Genomic DNA, 18,808 nt, shown 5'->3' with positions numbered 1-18,808 from the left:
TATACCATTTCATACATTCCTGGTACCAAAAATGTCAAAGCAGACGCTCTCTCTTGCCAGTTTGCCACGGAAACCGAAGCTAATGAAATCACGGAATCTATCCTTCCTGCCAAATGTATAATCTCCGCTAACAATTTTGATGTGTTGGACGAAATCAACAATGCTCAAGCTCACATTCCCAGCAGGTTCAGTGTACCAGAAAGACGCTTATACGCAGCTCCACGCTTTCGCCACAAGATTCTACTTTGGGGTCATTCCTCTAGATCTGCCGGTTATCCAGGCTTCAAAAGGACAGCGGATCTTATTAAACGGACATTTTGGTGGCCAAAGATGAACAAAGACATTTTCGACTTTACAAGTGCCTGTCCTGTATGTGCCCAGTGTTAAACGCTCCACCACAAACCTTCTGGCCTCCACTTGCCTCTTCCCATTCCGGAACAACCCTGGAAACACATCTCGATGGATTTCATTATCAAACTGCCCAGTTCCAAAGGAATGAACACCATTCTGGTCGTAGTAGACAGATTCTCTAAACATTCACACTTTATTCCCCTCAAGGGCCTTCCTAATTTTGCTACTCTGGCCAATGTTTTTCCAAGGAAATCTTCAGATTTCATGGCGTTCCCATTTCTATTGTCTCTGTCCGAGGATCTCAATTCATCTCTAAGTTCTGGCGGGCATTTTCCCAGAGACTCGGAATTTCCCTCCTTTTTTCCTCTGGATAACATCCTCAAACCAATGGTCAGACTGAAAGGATGAATCAAACCCTAGAGCAATATCTAAGATGTTTCGTATCTGACTCACAGGACAACTGGGTGGATCTTTTGCCATTGGCCGAATTTGCAATCAACTCTCTCAAAAATGAGTCTACCCAGGACTCTCCCTTTTTCATTAATTTCGGCTTCCACCCCAGTAGTCTTCCTCTCTCTTCTCCCCCTTCTGGCGTTCCTGCAGCCGACTCTCATGTTACGATCCTACAGAACTCTTGAAAAAGGATCCTCAAATCTCTACAATCTGCTGTTGTCAAACAAAAGACCAAGGTGGATCGTCATCGCCAACCTGGGCCTTCTTTCAAGCCTGGTGAAAGGGTGTGGTTGTCCTCCAGGAATATCAGGCTCAAAACTCCATCGCCTAAACTATCACCAAGATTTCTGGGCCCATTCAAAATCATAGAGAAAATCAACCAAGTCGCTTATCGTCTTGACCTACCCCCCACTATGAGGATTCCTTCCGTGTTTCACGTCTCCCTGCTTAAACTCTTTGTACACAGTTCGCATTTTCCGGATCCTTCCCGTAAACCCAATCCAGTGTCCACCCTAGGACAACAAGAGTACGAGGTCCAATCCCTCATTGATTCTCGCTGGTTTAAAAAAAAGCTCCAGTTCCTCGTCCACTGGAAGGGCTATGGTCTGGAGGAGCGTTCGTGGGTACCAGCACGTCATATCCATGCCCCAAAACAACTCCAACAATTCCATCAAAAATTTCTGCAAAAAACGTGGCTGGATCGCTCGGAGATCGATCCTCAAGGGGGGGATACTGTGACGGTTCAGGGGATTCCTTCCCTTTCTTGTGTCCCTGATGTCACCCTCTCTGTCCCTTCCCCTGACAACCTCCCTTCTTTTACCCGCTCCTGTCCCTCTCCGGCAGCCTCTGGTGCCGTACCTTTACCACGGCGCGCGCCGCGCGGTCCCCGAGCCCCTGTGGCGATATTCCCCGCTCTCCGGCCCCCTCAGTATTTGCTCCCATTCCCTCACCTACGGTGCATGTTCCCTCCGTTCTTCCATTCCCCTCCAAAGGTGTTTCCATGGCGCGGCACTCCACGCGCCTAGTGACGCAGCCTGTGCGCGCGCACTCTCAGATTACAGAGGGTGCACGCACACGCTCCTCTTCTAGGGCTTTTCAGTCTCCTGACTCCTCCTCCCATGCCTTGCAAGCAATCTCTCTGACTGGTTCCCCTGTCTCCTCCTCTTCTCCTCCTAACCTATCCCTGCTGTCTCCCATTTCACCCTCTGCTCCTCCTCTCTCTTCTATTGGTGTTCCCTCCTTTATAACCCCTGTCTGTCCTTTCTATCATTGCTCTGCATAGCTTCACTTATCCCTGTGTGTGCAGTCCTATGCTTTGCTCTCTCTGTGTGCCAGCCTGTTCCTGCTTCTGCTTATCTTTGGATTTTCCTGGTTTGACCCCTGCTCGTCCTTGACTACCCTGCTCTCTGTTGCCCTTGAACCCTGCTGACGAACTCTACCTTGCTGACCTCTGTAACTCCTGGACTTGGTTTACGAACTTGACTACTCTGCTTTCTGAATCCCTGGACTCTGGCGCACGGACACCACTATTCTTACGCTATACCACCAAGGCGTTGCAAGTATTACTAACTATCTTCCAACAGGCCCAGCAATGCCATACCACACTCCTGGCTTGCCCCCACTGATGTGGGTGTGTGGTAATACCGTTCCCACCTCAGTATTGGGGTCTTGCCAAGTCTGCGGGCATACAGGCGTGATACGAGTCTACTGTTTCGCTGGAGAGATTTGCCACCTTTGCATTCCAGAAAAAAGGTTGCATATCTATGAAGCCACGTCCAAAACACCCAGTGAAGGTATTGCTGCGGCCAGCTTTATTCTTACTAATGTCTGTTGTTACCCGTGGCTTTTTCCGGCTGGCGCCGAACTTGGCCGTGCGCCAGCCACATCTTCCCCGCATCTTCCCCGCATCTTCCCCTCCTCCTTCCCCTCGCCTTGCAACCCCCTGGCACAACGCCGATCTGCTGATGCTCTCCTGATGCATACCCCCCTTCCCAATGCTCTCCTGATGCATACCCCCCTTCCCAATGCTCTCCTGATGCATACCCCCCTTACCCCATCTAACGGTCGGGGATGCCGGTGGAACCCTGGCACGCAGCACACGTGACCGCGTTACCGGCGCCCAAGTGACGCGCGGCACGTTTCAAAAAAAAAAAAAACAGCCATGTCTGCCTGTCGTCTGCCCGCACATTGCGGTGGTGGCCGCAGGAGAATAAGGTGGCCGCCACTGTACAGTAAAATGTATGTCACACGCTTTTGCCTTATTCACTGTACTGTATTAGTGTGCAGTTTTTTGAGCACTTTTCTTTTCTTGTTATAGGAATCATGAATAAAGCTTTCTTCCAAGACAAAATTGTGCCTGAGATTGTGGAATTCTGTACATCACACGTGAGTTCCCGGATGGTCACCGTTTCTACCAGGACAAAGATCCAAAGCATACCGCGTCAACAGCGCATATCCTTGAGCTATCAATTGGGTGAAGACGCCAGCGGAGTAATTGCGGTAACCGTGTCTCATTTTTTCCCACTGTTTTTTCTATGTACTGTATCTCTTAAACTAAATGTCCTTTTTTTCCCCCTCCAATGACAGATCGCCAGACTTCAATACTATCGAAATGGTCTGGCATCAGCTGAAGGACCATATCCGAAAAGTCGTGTAACCCTCCAAAAAGGATGAGTTGGCGCAAGGCATACGGAGTTTTTGGAACGATGTACTCACCGTGGAACAATGCAATAAATATATTGACCATATTGCGACTGTGTTGCCCATTGTGATCGCACGTAATGGGCAAGCATCAGGAAGGTTGTATGGTATAGTACTGTAATGTAGTATTGTAAGTACAGTGTGATACAGGTAAGTATGGCACAGATTTTTTCTTTCCTAGTAGTCAGAGTATACAGTAGTTCCAGTATAGACTAGTTTGACAGTACTAACTGCATACTGTAGTCCAATATGGAGTAGCTATACAGTGCACAATGCCATAATACAGTATGCACCTACAGTAACTGCTCAATTTTTGTCTTTCCAGAGAGAGCAGCTCCAGCCATCTGTTTATAAAGTATTTAACAGTAGTCAGAGTATACAGTAGTTCCTGTATAGACTAGTTTGACAGTACTACACAGCACACAATGCCATAATACATAATGCACATAACTGCACTAATTTTTTATTTTCTTGTCTTTTCAGAAAAAAGGATGGATTGGGGGAGAGGGGGGGTATCGTGTACAGTCTGTGAACTGTTTGTACAGTTAAGTGTACAGTATCTAAACTGCAGTTATGATGTACACAAAACCTCTCCTCTCTCAATGAACTACTGTACTGTACACAGAATGAGGAAGAAGATAAAGACGGAAAAAATGATATTACTATATACTGTTGCGGCAGACTTTATTCTAACAAATCACCGGTTTGTCCCTGGCTTGTTCCTGGAATGCCACGCTGTTCACCCGGAGCATGCCGCATTCCTTTTGCGTTCCCAGCCACGGGTCATGTCCGGCTGATGCGCGGTTGATATGATAATTGATAATGGTTCAGGATTTAATAGGCTGCAATGCTTTGCATGTCCGCCAGATGGCATAAATTCATGAATTGTAATGTATTATATATATACAGTATATATACTGTATAACAACAACCCCTATAACCCCTAACATACTCATACAGTACTGTATATGCTCATCAATGATACTATAGGCCGACGGGGGCGAGATGTGTTTGCAGCAGAGAGAGATTCGCTGCTCTCTCTGCGCAAACATCGGCACATTAAAAATTATTTAAAATACATTTTTATTCATAGTGTAGATGTGCAGGGGGTCTCCGGAGCTGAACTGCATTGGTTTCAGGTCCGGGGACCCCCTGCTTCCAGAGATACAGCACCCTTTATGAGGTGCCGGTATCCCTCTGCATATAAGTCCCGATCACGTGACCGCGGCATGTAAACCAAGCAGAGGGATACCGGCACCCCATAAAGGGGCCTGTATCTCGGGAAGCAGGGGGTCACCAGACCTAAAACCACAGCGGTTCAGCTCCGGAGACCCTCTGCACATCTACAGTATGAATAAAACACACACATCAATAAAGAATCATTCCTTAACTTTGCGGCTATGTGCTATGGTAATGAAGCAGCATGAATGTATTTTTAATAATATTGTAAAGTGAGCAGGGGGTTCCCTGAGACAGAAATCAAAGTTCAAGGGACCCCCTGCTCCTGCACAATATTACTAAAATATAGAAATGCTGCATATTGATGTGTGTGTTTTATTCATACTGTAGATGTGCAGAGGGTCTCTGGAGCTGAACCGCTTTCGTTTTAGGTCTGGGGACCCCCTGCTCCCCGAGATACAGGCCCCTTTATGGGGTGCCGGTATCCCTCTGCTTGGTTTACATGCCGCGGTCACGTGATCGGGACCTTTAAATGCAGAGGGATACCGGCACCTCATAAAGGGGGCTGTATCTCGGGAAGCAGGGGGTCCACGGACCTGAAACCAACGCGGTTCAGCTCCGGAGACCTCCTGCACATCTACTCTATGAATAAAAATGTATTTTAAATAATTTTTAATGTGCCGATGTTTGCGCAGAGAGAGCAGCGGATCTCTCTCTGCTGCAAACACATCTCGCCCCTGTCGGCCTATAGTATCATTGATGTGCATATACAGTACTGTATGTGTATGTGTATGTTAGGGGTTATAGGGGACGGCTTCAAAGACAACAGCTCGCAAACGCCCCCATGAATTTTTACACGGCATTGCAGTATTGCAGACAGCGGGAATAAAATGCTTAAATCACAGCCGCGAAAATAACGCAATACACTCCGGGCGAAAACGACACAAAACTGCACATCACTGGGATATTCTGAAATTCGCGGAGCTAGCTGAGTTAGAATAAAGTTGGTCGCCACTGTATATATATATTATTATATATTATATATTATACATTATTAATTAATATTATTATTAATGTGCATTATTCATGATTATCTACCAGTCCTCAATTTCCATCTGACAGAAGAACTTAATAAAGACTGCATTATGTATTATTCATGATTATTTTTATATTTGTTTTTTTTGTTCCTGATAAAATAAAATAAATACTTATTTACATTCATGATAATCATAATCATTGACAACAACCCCCCCCCCCCACACCTACACCAAAGAAAAAGAAAGAATGACAAAACAACATGAATCAGTCAATGTTTTTTTTTAACTCAAAATTCTCACAGTGCTGTGCAAATCAGATTTACATATCAAATTCGAGAAGGGATTTTCCAAAGCGTTACCGTAAAAAAAGCCTCAAAGGTTTGAGGGGGGAGAGGGTTGGGTGAGTCATGCGCAGTAATCAACTAGCTCCCAACTCAAAGAGGATTACACGCAGGCGCATAGAGAGGTGATGCTCGGCTAGGGACGGATTAAAAACACAATGGCAAGCTTCAGAAATTGAATGACTGTAGATAAGAGTTTCAAATTCTTGAGCGAGCCTTGTGTGTGTGCGTGGGGGAGGGGGGTACAGGGTACAGCAGCATGAATGATTAGCTCTACTGCAGGTCAAAGAAATGGCATATTTTCAAAAGGCAGGTCATCATAATAATTTGATCCCTACACCCCCAAATACAGTACTGTACATAAAAAGCACACAAATCAACCATGTGCAGTCAAATGCACAGTGTCTCAGTCAAAAGCTACAACACAGATTGAATATCGTGATATCAAGATGGTTTATGCAGGCTTCTTGTGGAAAAAATAAACATAAAAAATGAGGAGAAAAAAAAATAATTTTTTTTCTTTTTGGTCACTCACTCACTCTGGAACTTTGCAAGCAAGCAGTGGTGAATTTACAGGCGCATGCGCAGTAATCATCAGCTAGCTCCCATCCCAAAGAGGATTACACGCAGGCGCATAGAGAGGTGATGCTCGGCTAGGGACGGATTAAAAACACAATGGCAAGCTTCAGAAATTGAATGACTCTGTAGATAAGAGTTTCAAATCCTTGAGAAAGCCTTGTGTGTGTGCGTGGGGGAGGGGGGTACAGGGTACAGCAGCATACTGTATTTTTTTTTTTTTGGTCACTCACTCAAGCAAGCAGTGGTGAACTTTCAGACGCATGCGCAGTAATCATCAGCTGTCAAGCAGGAATGTGATTCAAACCAGAAAGACACACATTCAAAGGAATGGTGTGGGAGAGGTATACTGTCCTGTAGATAAGCTAAGAAGTTGAAATACTGTAGTGCAGTAAATTATCCTGTATGTGTGCGGGGGCAAGCGAGGGGAGAGCGCTGTACTGTATATGCCGAAATGTGACACTGTTACAGCACATGCCACACGCCTATGCGTTTCAACAATTTTCAAATTAGACATACAGCTCTGCAAATGCATGTATAAATATGCAAATTTACAATTACTGCATGCGCACACGCAGCCTGTGTACTGAGGTAGGTTGAACTGCTAAAGTACTGTATTAGACTTCCAAGACAACAGCTCGCAAACGCCCCCTGAGTTTTTAGACGGTATTGCAGTATTGCAGACAGCGATAATAAAATGCTAATATTGCGAGCGCTAAAATAACGCAATTCACTCCGGACCAAAAAATAAACGCATCTGCTCGCGATTATCAGAGCGCCGCAGATCCGACCGCATTAGGATAAAGGCGGCCGCCACTGTAATTGCTTTGTAATTCATTATTAAGCCTTAATTTATCCCACCTCATTGAAATTTGTTAAAAACTAAAATAAATTCTCTAATCACTCACACGGTTGTCCACTCTTTCAAACTCTTATTATGCTCACTCAATTTTTCACTTATATAATTTACTCCATCTTTTGATAATTTGACAGAATGATATAATGTCTACATTTTGGTTTCTGTATCTATGGTTTCCATAGTTCTGGAAATTTGAGAGCAGATAAAGTATGTATTTTGTATCTAAGAAACAGACTATCCTGACCTTTAGTTAATCTAATTTCTTGTTCATAAATTAATATTATTTTGCTCAGGAGTTGAAATTTATTTTTCTCTATACGGGCGCCAAATTTCTTTCATCAATTTCTTTGAAAACATCTACAACCTGTGCCCACAAGAATCCCCAGAAATCCAAGCACTGTGAATCTGCGGGCAGGATTAGAGAAACCCTATGGGGCTTATGCAGAGAGGAACGTTAAAAAAGTTTAAAATGGCTGTAAAATAGCCACAGATTTGCCGTTAGTGAAGGTGTTATGCAGGGAACGTCGTTAACTCATTTCCGCAAAAAACTGCAAATTGCCAACTTTTCCTGGCTATTTGAAACTCGCCATACTAATGCACATATTGGCGTGTTCCAGCGATTCGGAGCTTCTGGAATACAATGCTACATTAGCATGGCGAGTTTCAGGTTCTCGCCACAAGTTTGGCGAGTTTTACAGCTCTGAAAAATTTTCAAAGCACTTTTAAAAATCGCGCCATTTTCTCCCGAGTTTAAGGATTTCTGGCTAGTTTTTTAGCCAGAAGATGGCGCTATTTCCTTATCTATGCTCTCTGCATGAGCCCCTATATTTCTTAGCCTGTACTTGAATAAAATCCATACTAATTCACGTAAAAACCCTTCAAACTAATGCAGTGAATAGTTGAATAATATCATATTACTCTGAAGTTTGTATTAAAGGACCATTAAGAGGTAAACACTCATGCACTACTGAATATCCCGTGTCAGGTGCCTTAAGTTAGACCTCTCCACAAAAACATTTGCCCAGTGTGTTTCACCTCGTGTCACAGTATCAGACAGTAAAGTCTTAAAATATCCTTGTATAATCACTAGATATTTCTTCAGGTTCTTTAATTGAGACCACGTTCTCATGATGTTGATGAATGATGAAAAAGAATCGCTAATCATCACTACAAAAGGGGCCCACCTCCAATGCCTCCGTTATGAGTTATGTAGGTCACAGATGCTCGCCTTGGCTCATCATTGAAAATAACAAAGTGTTCCTCATATTCAATACTGGTTATTAAAAATAAGATTCTTATTGTGTGAATAAACAGATTCCGACACAGGTTTCTTGCAGTTCCAATATATTTATTCTTGAGGCAGTTTACAAAACTGTTTTTAGGATGTGACGTCATCCAAAGTGAGTCAGATTGGGAATATAGTTCTCACAATCTGATTGTCTGAAGTACCACGTGGGGCAGCCATTTTTGATGTATGGACATCATGTTAAAGGGAAAGGAAACACATCCATTCTGATTGGCTGGCTTCACTTCCTTTACATGACATCACATCCTTAAAAAAAAAAGGCACATGATTCTCACAGCCAATCACAGGCGTGAGAACCATTTGTCAATCGAATGTGACATCAGAGGGCATATTTAAGGCTTTTATGCCTAATTTGAGCTCAAGAAGACGACGGGTCAACATCGTGGTCTTAACATTGTGTTATTGGATTGACAGATGAAGAAAGAAGATCAAGACAGAAGATAAAGAAATTAAAGAAATAGCCATAGATGAAGAAAGAAGGTGATGGAACATTCAAGAAAGGAGAATTTTTTTTACCTGGTCCGGATCTTCACTGTGGATGGCGTAGGATTGTGTTTCGTGACGTCACCGGATGAGAGATTTATGATTCCCCGGGATTCGGAGGGCCAACACTTCCAAAGATAAGAGAAATATTGAATGTATGTACTTTTATTTTTACAGGTTTTATATTGGATGTTTCTTTTATTGTATTTCCTTGGCCATTGATTGATAATGTATTAATCTGTACCTGTTTATGATACAGATGAATACATACAGTAAATAGTCAATGCATTTTTGGCAAATGCATTTCTTCTATTTCCTGTTATATTTTCTATTTATGTGTGTTGTTTAGATTAAAATGTTTGGAATTGTGATAGCTTGGATTTTCTTATATTTACAGATTGTTTTGCGTTTTTATTTAATGATGTTTTTTGTTGGATAATGGTTTAAATTGGTGTTGTCTAGTGGTTGGATTAATTAATTGTTGTGTTGATTACTGCTTTTAACATTTATTTTGGGGTTAGTGGTATGATTTATTTAATAGATTTGATAGTAGTTTTATGTATTTAATTGATTGGCTAGTGGGTTTTTTGAGTTAATTGCTTGGTTTGCTAGTGCTTTTAATTTTTGTTTCTGTGTGTTTAGGTGCTTGTTGTGTCTGTTTTATTATTGTGTATTTTGGATATTCAGGATTTTGTATTACCATTGTATGACCATTGACTGCAATAGTAGCTTACAATGCCCATATTTTATGGTTATGATGTACTACTATGTCACTCAATGGGTACAGTGTGGGTATAGTGGGTCTGGGATGGGTGGTTAGGCCTACCTTGTGGGTAGTGGGGGAGGGTGGGTTAACCCCTTAATTACTATAGCGGTTATTAACCGCTAAGGTGTTTAAGGGGTTAGGGGCCTTTAGATTGTATTTATTATGTATGCTTCCTGGCAATGGAGGACATGGACCCGCAGTATGCTGACAAGGATGCCATTTACATTGGCAGGGGTAAGTAGAATGGTTTTTATTTACTTCATTTATGCTGCATTGCTAATATTGTGATTAATAATGGGCAAATAATCTATTATCCTTATCTGGATAATAGTTATTTTGCACATTACTGTACTGTATGTGTTTGGGGGGTCTGGAGGTGTATTTATTTAAATGTAGGCCATGTTTTTTTTTTTAATACAGGAATGGTACTGCAGGCAAGCGGGGACCGGCAGGGACCACCTGTGAGCCCACAGACTCCCGTGAGAACCACTCGAGGGCCCAGACACCCATGGGGATGACCCGGAGACCCCCAGACACCCACAGGGACCACCTGTGACCCCCATCGGATCACCTGGAGGTCTACAGAGCCTAGCGGGGATCACCCGAGGGCACTAGACAAACATAGGAACTCTGCCGTGGTGCACTGTGGGTCCTGCGGTCACCCTTGGGGGACACCCAAGGACCCCCACTGGCCTTTGGTATTAATCCTGTGTTTAAAAAAAATAATAATGGTTTTATGTGGGGGCACAGGGGGTTGGTGAGTTGTGTATTGTTGTTTATTAAATATTGTAATGGATATTGGTGGCCTAGGAGGTGGGTAATAGGGCTGTTGTGTGTATTTTTTTTATTGTGGGTAGCGGTGGTTGGTGAAGGGGGAATTAGCCCAAAGTATGTGTGTTTAGGCCTACCGGGTGGGTAGCGGGAGGGTTTAACCCCTTCATTACCTTAGTGGTATTAACCGCTAAGTTAATAAAAGGGTTATGTCAACCCGCAACCCCCCCGCAAGGCCTAAACACCTGCCAAGGGCCAAATACCACCTTCACCCACTCCCGCTACCCATAATAAGCATGACACTGGTGGTTAACCCCTTCACCCCTTCATTGCCTTCATGGTTAGCCACTAAGTTAATGAAGTTGCTGGTAAATGCATTTTTTCTGCATCGGATTGATGCCGGGGGTCTTCAGTGCTGATATAAATTGATATCAGCTCCGGAGACCCCTGGCATCAATCCGATGCAGGAAAAATGTATTTTTTTTCTAAGTCCCGTTTGGCCGCTCATCGCCAGCTTCTCACCACCCTCATGCCAACTTTTTCTAGCGTTTGTATTTGGGGAGAAAATCGCCATTATAGAGCCGCGATAGGCGTCGATAATTTATTTGTGGCTACTAGAATTGTATGAGTTTATGAACATTCCGATAAGCTTACTCGGCAATTTTTTTTTTTTTATATATTTGTTTGCTGTTTCAGTCAGTTTTCGCACACTTATCAATGCTTACTGAATAGCAGTAGGCATTTTGGGCGATAAGTGCTTGATCAGTGGCTTATGAACGCTAACTGCATACTGTAGGCCGCTTTGTCTTTGCAGTTTCACAGAACATGCAAAATTACCCCTTAAATGGAAACTTCAGTGAAGTTGAATTTTGAACACCAAAATTCTATATACATTAATACCACATTTTTAGGTTACCACAGCTTTATGTATCCAGGCCTGTGTTTCATAACAGGAGAAATATTTGAATTCCTAACTCCTGTAACAACAATCAAATTTCTCCATTAATCTATATTCGTGTTATAGAAAAATAACCTACAGCACTCAACTCTAAAGAACTGACACACACAGATGAAGAATCAAATTGTACTCTAATTATGCATGATGAACCTATGATACGTATACAGGGTAATGTGAACCGGCAGCGCTCCCCATACCCACACAAAAGATAAGAACACGAGACTGAGAAAAAAAAGGGAACAGAAGGCACATGAACATTCATGTAGCAAACAATAGCAATAGTGAAAGTCAATACTGCTGGCTCAATACAATAGAACAGCCAGAACAGCCTGCAGAATTGTCTTTCACTATTTCTATTGTTCTCTATATATGAATGTTGATGTGCTTTCTGTTCCCCTTTTTTGTCTTAGTCTCTGATTTCCAACTTTTTGTGTGGGTATTGGAGGGCACTGTCTGTTCACATTATCTTTTACATGTGTAGCCAGTTCCCCCAGGTTACCCTCACCTCCGCTGCAGTGGGAGAGTCAGGGAAGGTTGCAGAGTGTGCAGGGAGCACTCCGGTGCACAGGAGGCTCCGCGGCGGCCCGAGCGCTCAGGGCACCACCATTCTGGTACTTTCGAATGCGCAGTGAGTCCCGTAGGCGACGGCGCTGGGAGAGAGTTCGCACATGCGAAGGGAGAGGCTGCGGTAGCGTGCAAAGACCAGACCAATAGGAGAAGGGCTAGAGCGGGGAACTACATGTCCCATGAGCATCCACAAGATCAGGTGAGGTCAGAGAGCCAATAGCAGGACAGGGATGCTACAGGAAGAGGATAGTAGGTTGCGCAGGGGAGCACGTTGCTCAGTCCAGACCAGGAAGGGGAAGAGGTAGGAGCTCGGGTGTAGAGAGGCAAGTAGCCTCTACACTAGGCCAGAACCTTTCCCCCTATGCCCCAATTAGGCCCTGAGTCACAGACAGTTTATGGTTACTAGAGGGACAGGCCCTAGACTAGGAACCTGCCCCATTAATGTGTTATATGCGCGGAGAGATGGTGGAGCACTGCTGAAAAAACTCTTTGATAAAGCGCTATTCAGCGCGAAATGCATTAGAGGACCCTTTTTATGTAGCTTTTGCTACCATGCATCCTTATTAAAGCATTTTTAATTTTCATCAATCAGCCTCCAGCCCTACTTTTTTCAGCAGTGCTCCACCATCTCTCCACGCATATTTGATCTACATAACGGACGGATGCACGCGTTTATGGAGCATAAGGGGTCTATCATGTGAGTCATTTATTTGTATTTTCTACATTGTGACTGTGACTATAGGGTATTTGCATGGCTTCAGCCTTTGGTTCAGGATACCATCCCTCTCCATAGTGATTACACATACATAGTGATTACACTGTCCCTTTATATATGGGCTTTTTTGTGGTTTCATTTTGAGGGTGGCTATATGTTCTCTGTCCATATTAGGCTTTATTTGGTGAGCTATATACCCTGTCACATGTCTACACTTTTTCACTGATTTGACTAAACCCTTGACTCCTGGGCTATATTGCCTTCATTGGACTATTCTGGGAATTAGAAGCACCATACGGAGATTTATTTCTCATCTTTTGCCATTAGTGTGTTAGTAAAGAGACACAGCGGTCGCTGCAGAGTTGCATCAGAGGTTTGGGATCAGACCTCTTCAGAGACATCAGTATCCACCCGGGTGTGATCGCCCCGGAGGAGCATCGCGGAAGGTCCCGTGTCTGCGGATCCTTTGCGAAGATTTTCTGCGAGTCCGAGTGCAGGAGCGCTCGGCAGGTAATATCTACTAAGTGCACCAACTGTAACATTTCTCATCCTAGTGGCTGCGCAGTCACCACACACATACTTGGGGGTCTGAGATGTAGGACATTGGACACGGTGTGGGGAACACAGTGGAGGGTTACGTCCTTCGAGATGCGTTGGCTAGTTGTGTCTCCTCAGGGAAGAATACTGACATGTTATGCATATAAGGTTATGGTTACCGTTAGTAAAGATGCTAGTTCTTTTACATGCTGTGTGAATATTATTGTGTTGGTGTGCTGCGAGGAACAACTCCCGCTCTACTGGGAGCCATCGCAGGTGGCGGTGCTGCATCTGGTAAGATACAATACAATACAATATATATTGCCCCAGGCTCTCCGTGGCAGAGGCTCAGGCCCTGCGAGCCAACAGGTTATACAGCATTGGTAGACATCCTGTATTCTAGGGGAAACAGGGCTACACATGTATCATATTTTGGGGTGTATGTTCACCAAACATATTTAGAGTACAGTTTGATTCTTCATCTGTGTGTGCCAGTTCTTTTGAGTTGAGGGCTGTAGATTCTTGCTATGTTTACTTACTTTGTACAGTATATAACTGAACAACTTTCCTTTCTAACAATATGTCTAACATTTTCTTAAAGATATCTTGTGTATCTGAAATCACAGTCTCCATGTGTAGTAAATTACACATTTTAACTGCCCAGGGGATTGACATCTGAATAACTTGTTTCCAAAAGACCTTCAACTCACAAGCCTAGTTAGTGACTGATATGCTTATATGCATCTATATATTGTGAGTGCAACTTTTATCTCTTTTTTTTAACATTTATTAAAAGAAGATCTATACTATCTCTGTGCCATTCATTTTCCTTTACTGAGGAGACTAACAAGATTTTCTGAGCACTGAATGTGATCCATTATATGCCTTTACCAAGAAAGTCAAACGTGAGTGCAAGAACTTCTGATTTATTCCAGCACATTTCAATAACATACTACAATATATACTGTATATATTTTCCTTTCTTTTCTTTCTTTTTTCTATCTTTTCAGATTTTTTTGCCTTGAAAGACAATATATCCATGGATTTTGTATTGACTCAACCATGTATGAGGTTGTGGATCATTAATTGTGGGTGGCATTAAAATGGAAAGTTATAATAATAATTTAGCGTCGTTGTTTACATAGTCAGTGTCTTTACCTCCCCAAATAATTTCATTATTTAGATTGATATATTTCTTGTTAGAATTCAAAATGTGTTTATATATTATGCTATTGATATTCATGGATAATCGGTTTATAATCTTTACACTCTCTCACTACGTTCATATATATGATATAGATAGATAGATAGATAGATAGATAGATAGATAGATAGATAGATAGATAGATAGATAGATAGATAGATAGATAGATAGATAGATTTTTATTTATTTATTTATAAAAATGTTTTACCAGGAAGTAATACATTGAGAGTTACCTCTCGTTTTCAAGTATGTCCTGGGCATAGTTAATATGACAAATAATAAATGGATACAAATACAGTTACATAAATGAACAGGGTATACATTATATACAATACATTGCATGCACAGTTAGAGAAGATGTATATTATAGGCTTATGTAACAGTTACAGACCAGATTAAAATGTGAGACAGCCTTAGTTTTGAAAGAACTTAAACTGGTGGTGGATGTGAGAGTCTCCGGTAGGTTGTTCCAGTTTTGGGGTGCACGGAAAGAGAAGGAGGAGTGGCCGGATACTTTGTTGAGCCTTGGGACCATGAACAGTCTTTTGGAGTCAGATCTCAGATGATAAGTGCTGCATGTGGTAGGGGTGAGGAGCTTGTTCAGATAGGTGGGTAGCTTGCCCAGAAAGTATTTGATGGCAAAACAGGAAAGGTGAACTTTGCGCCTTGACTCGAGTGATGACTAATCTAGTACTTTGAGCATTTCGCAGTGATGTGTGTTATAGTTGCATTGGAGAACAAAATGACAAATTGAATTGTAGAGGGTGTCAAGTTTGCTAAGGTGGGTTTGAGGTGCCGAGCCATATACTATGACTCCATAGTCAATAATTGGCATTAGCATCTGCTGTGCGATACGCTTTCTGACCAGGAGACTTAGGGAAGATTTGTTCCTGTAAAGTACCCCTAGTTTGGCATAGGTCTTGGTTGTCAGGGTATCAATGTGCATCCCGAATGTTAAGTGGGAGTCAAACCATAAGCCCAGGTATTTAAAACTAGTGACAAGGGTTAGGGTGGTGTTAGCGTTGGTTCTAATCAGGAGCTCAGTCACTGGAAGCTTTACAAATTTAGTCTTGGTCCCAAATACCATTGTTACAGTCTTGTCAGTGTTTAAAAACAGTTTGTTTTGGGAAATCCAGTTTTCGAGTCTCAAAAAGTCAGACTGAAGTATGTGTTGAAGGTCAGAGAGGCTATGGCTGTGTGCATATAGGATTGTGTCATCTGCATACATGTGTATTGAGGCTTCCTTACAAGCTGTGTGGAGATCATTGATGAACACTGAGAAGAGTAGGGGGCTCAGAACAGAGCCTTGCGGGACGCCACAGGTGATATCCAGGGGGTTAGAGTTAGAGCCAGAGATGGACACATGTTGGGAGCTACCTGATAGGTAGGACTGACACCAGTTTAAAGCATGCTTCTCTATTCCAGAGCTCTGGAGTTGATTAAACAGGATAGCATTATCAACTGTATCAAAAGCCTTTGCAACATCTAGGAATACTGCACCAGTGAGTTGACACCGTTCCATTCCACACTGGATTTCATTGCAAACTTTTAGCAGGATAGTTATGGTAGAGTGTTTGGGGCGAAAGCCAGATTGGAATTGGCTAGGGAGATTTGTCTTGTTATAGTAATCGCTTAATTGGATAGAATTGGACTTTGGATAGAATTGGGAGAAGGGAGATTGGCCTGTAGTTTGAGAAAGTGTTTTTGTCCCCACTTTTGAAGATTGGGACAAATCTGGCAGCTTTCCAGGTCTTAGGGATATGGCCTGCAGACAGGATAGAGTTGACTATGGAAGCAATTGGTTTGGCAATTGCTGGGGCACCAAGTCTTAGGAACCTAGATTGTAGTAAGTCAGGTCCACATTGGCTGCTTAGTTTTAATTTGAGAAGCGCTTGTGTAATCTCCTCTTCGGATACTGGGCCAAATTGAAATTTGTGGGCAGTGTTGGGAGGGGGTGGGGCTATAGGGGTACTGGAAGCAGGCACACGGTCTTTCTAAAGGTGCAGTTTATTGTGCCACCAAAGGTCTAACGTTTCAGCAATAGATTGCCTTTATCAAGGAGAGGGCCTCTCCTTGATAAAGGCAATCTATTGCTGAAACGTTGGACCTTTGGTGGCACAATAAACTGCACCTTTAGAAAGACCGTGTGCCTGCTTCCATTCCTTTGCTCAAGTACCTCTGGGATGTCTGGACCTCCCTGGACATAGCGCACCGGCAGATAAGTACCCCACTCCAGCACCTACCAGCGGTGTGCATGTGCTTCTATATGTGGCTATAGGGGTACTCCCAGGATGAGATTCAGGTTTGTGGTTTGGGCTGCGTTTCACTAATAAGTTAGTAGCACACCCCACAAAGTAATCATTGAATGCATTTGCAATGTCGGTGGGGTTTGTCAGAGTAATATCGCCCTTAGTGATGTTTGATGGGTTTGATGTGTTCTAGTGGAGATTTTCAGAGTAATATTGTGCTTTTGCATGCCTTTTTTGCCTTGTGCACATGTTCCGCAGGCATCTGTAGTGATTGAGATCCTTGGTAGTGCCAATTACTTTGTGGCTTTTCCACAAGGCATCCCTGAACTGGTAGAGTGCTATAAGGTCAGGTGTAACCCATGGAAGGTGGGAACCCTGTACCCTTATTCTGCGTAGTAGAGCATGGGTATCACAGAGTTTTAAGAACTCGGATTGGAAATAGTCGAGCGCAGAATCAGGGTCTGGAATTAAATCAATTCTGTGTCAAGGGCAGTTGGTAAGGTCAGCCAGAAACTGTTGTGGGTTAAAGTTTCTGAATGTTCTAGTGAGGAGAACTTTAGGGCTTGATTAGGACGGATTAATTTTCCTTACACAGTACACTATTGCATGGTCACTGAAAATGTCAGGAAGGAAGCCAGAGGATTGGATTCTGCTGGGGTTTGAGGAGAGTACAACAATGGGGGAAGGGAAGGGGATGAAAACCCTCGCATCAGCCTATAATTAAGTGAAATAAACAACGGTGCAATAAGGGGAGAGAACAGGATGAATACTAGAAAACAAAGACACCCTCAGGGCAGCACTCGTTGTATATGATAATGTAGTGATGATAGACTTAAAATTAAAATGCTTTAATTATGTTAGTTAAAATAAGTGTCAAAATCGTTGAAATAAATGAACAACTGACAGTGGTAAAACAACACACAAAACAGACAAAAATACACAATACTTAAACTGACATCTAGGGGGAAAGGTAGAGATCCTACCTATCTGCTAATTAGCAGTGATGAACAATCATTAACTGAATAGTTTGCCCCCTGGTTCAGCAATAACAAGGTTAAAAAAGGCCTGTAAAATAGATACAGGTGACGGTGGACTGACATGCAAAGGTATATGCCAAAAAATGTAATGCAAAAATATGCAGTAATAGAGTGAAAGCTCACTGGTGATGGTATAGTGCAGCCATAATCAACTAAAATGTTGAAATAGCTCTGGTCGTGGAGGATCCCTAATTATGGGATAAACAGCTTTAACTGTAAGTTGGTAGAGTAGGTGATCTAGGTGTTAATAAACAGTGCGCACAAGAGCTCACAAAGTGTGATACTTAGCTCTGGGGCACGGTTCTAGTCCGTATCCAGTTATAGCCCCCTAGTTCAAATGTGCCATTATCACGCTTATTGAAGCCTCTTAACACGCAGAAAACACAGATAGTTGAATAGTTGAATGACTGTCGATAGCTAAGTGCACAAGAGCTTACAAAGTGTAATATCCAGCTCTGGGGCACGGATCTCGTCCGTATCAAATTATGGCCCCCTAGTTCAAATGTGCCACTATAGCAAATCCGGTAGCAGGTAGCAGAACCAAAGTGAGCAGCCACATATAGTTAGCAGAGGGAAGGAAGGGGTACATATATTGCAGTAATAGTAATATGCAGCAGTTACATTTGAATATTCAGGGTAGGGTAATAGTAAACACACCGTGCCCCTATCAAAAGTATATACCAAGCTCTCGTCAGAGCTTGCGCAATGTAGTAACGCTG

General features: G+C 42.9%; 1 long non-coding RNA gene across 1 annotated transcript; it reads left to right on the top strand.

Annotated features, from left to right (window-relative positions):
- Window positions 1-12,300: 12,300 nt before the first annotated feature.
- Window positions 12,301-14,704, top strand: LOC142472211 (uncharacterized). The gene is made up of 3 exons (XR_012789628.1): window positions 12,301-12,408; window positions 13,390-13,572; window positions 14,610-14,704. It is a non-coding gene; the product is annotated as an uncharacterized LOC142472211 (long non-coding RNA).
- Window positions 14,705-18,808: the final 4,104 nt, after the last annotated feature.

Source organism: Ascaphus truei, chromosome 1 (assembly GCF_040206685.1).
Source record: "Ascaphus truei isolate aAscTru1 chromosome 1, aAscTru1.hap1, whole genome shotgun sequence".
Lineage (NCBI taxonomy): Eukaryota > Metazoa > Chordata > Amphibia > Anura > Ascaphidae > Ascaphus > Ascaphus truei.
The sequence above is the reverse complement of the archived record's forward strand: the minus strand, read 5'-3'. Positions and strand labels throughout refer to the sequence as shown.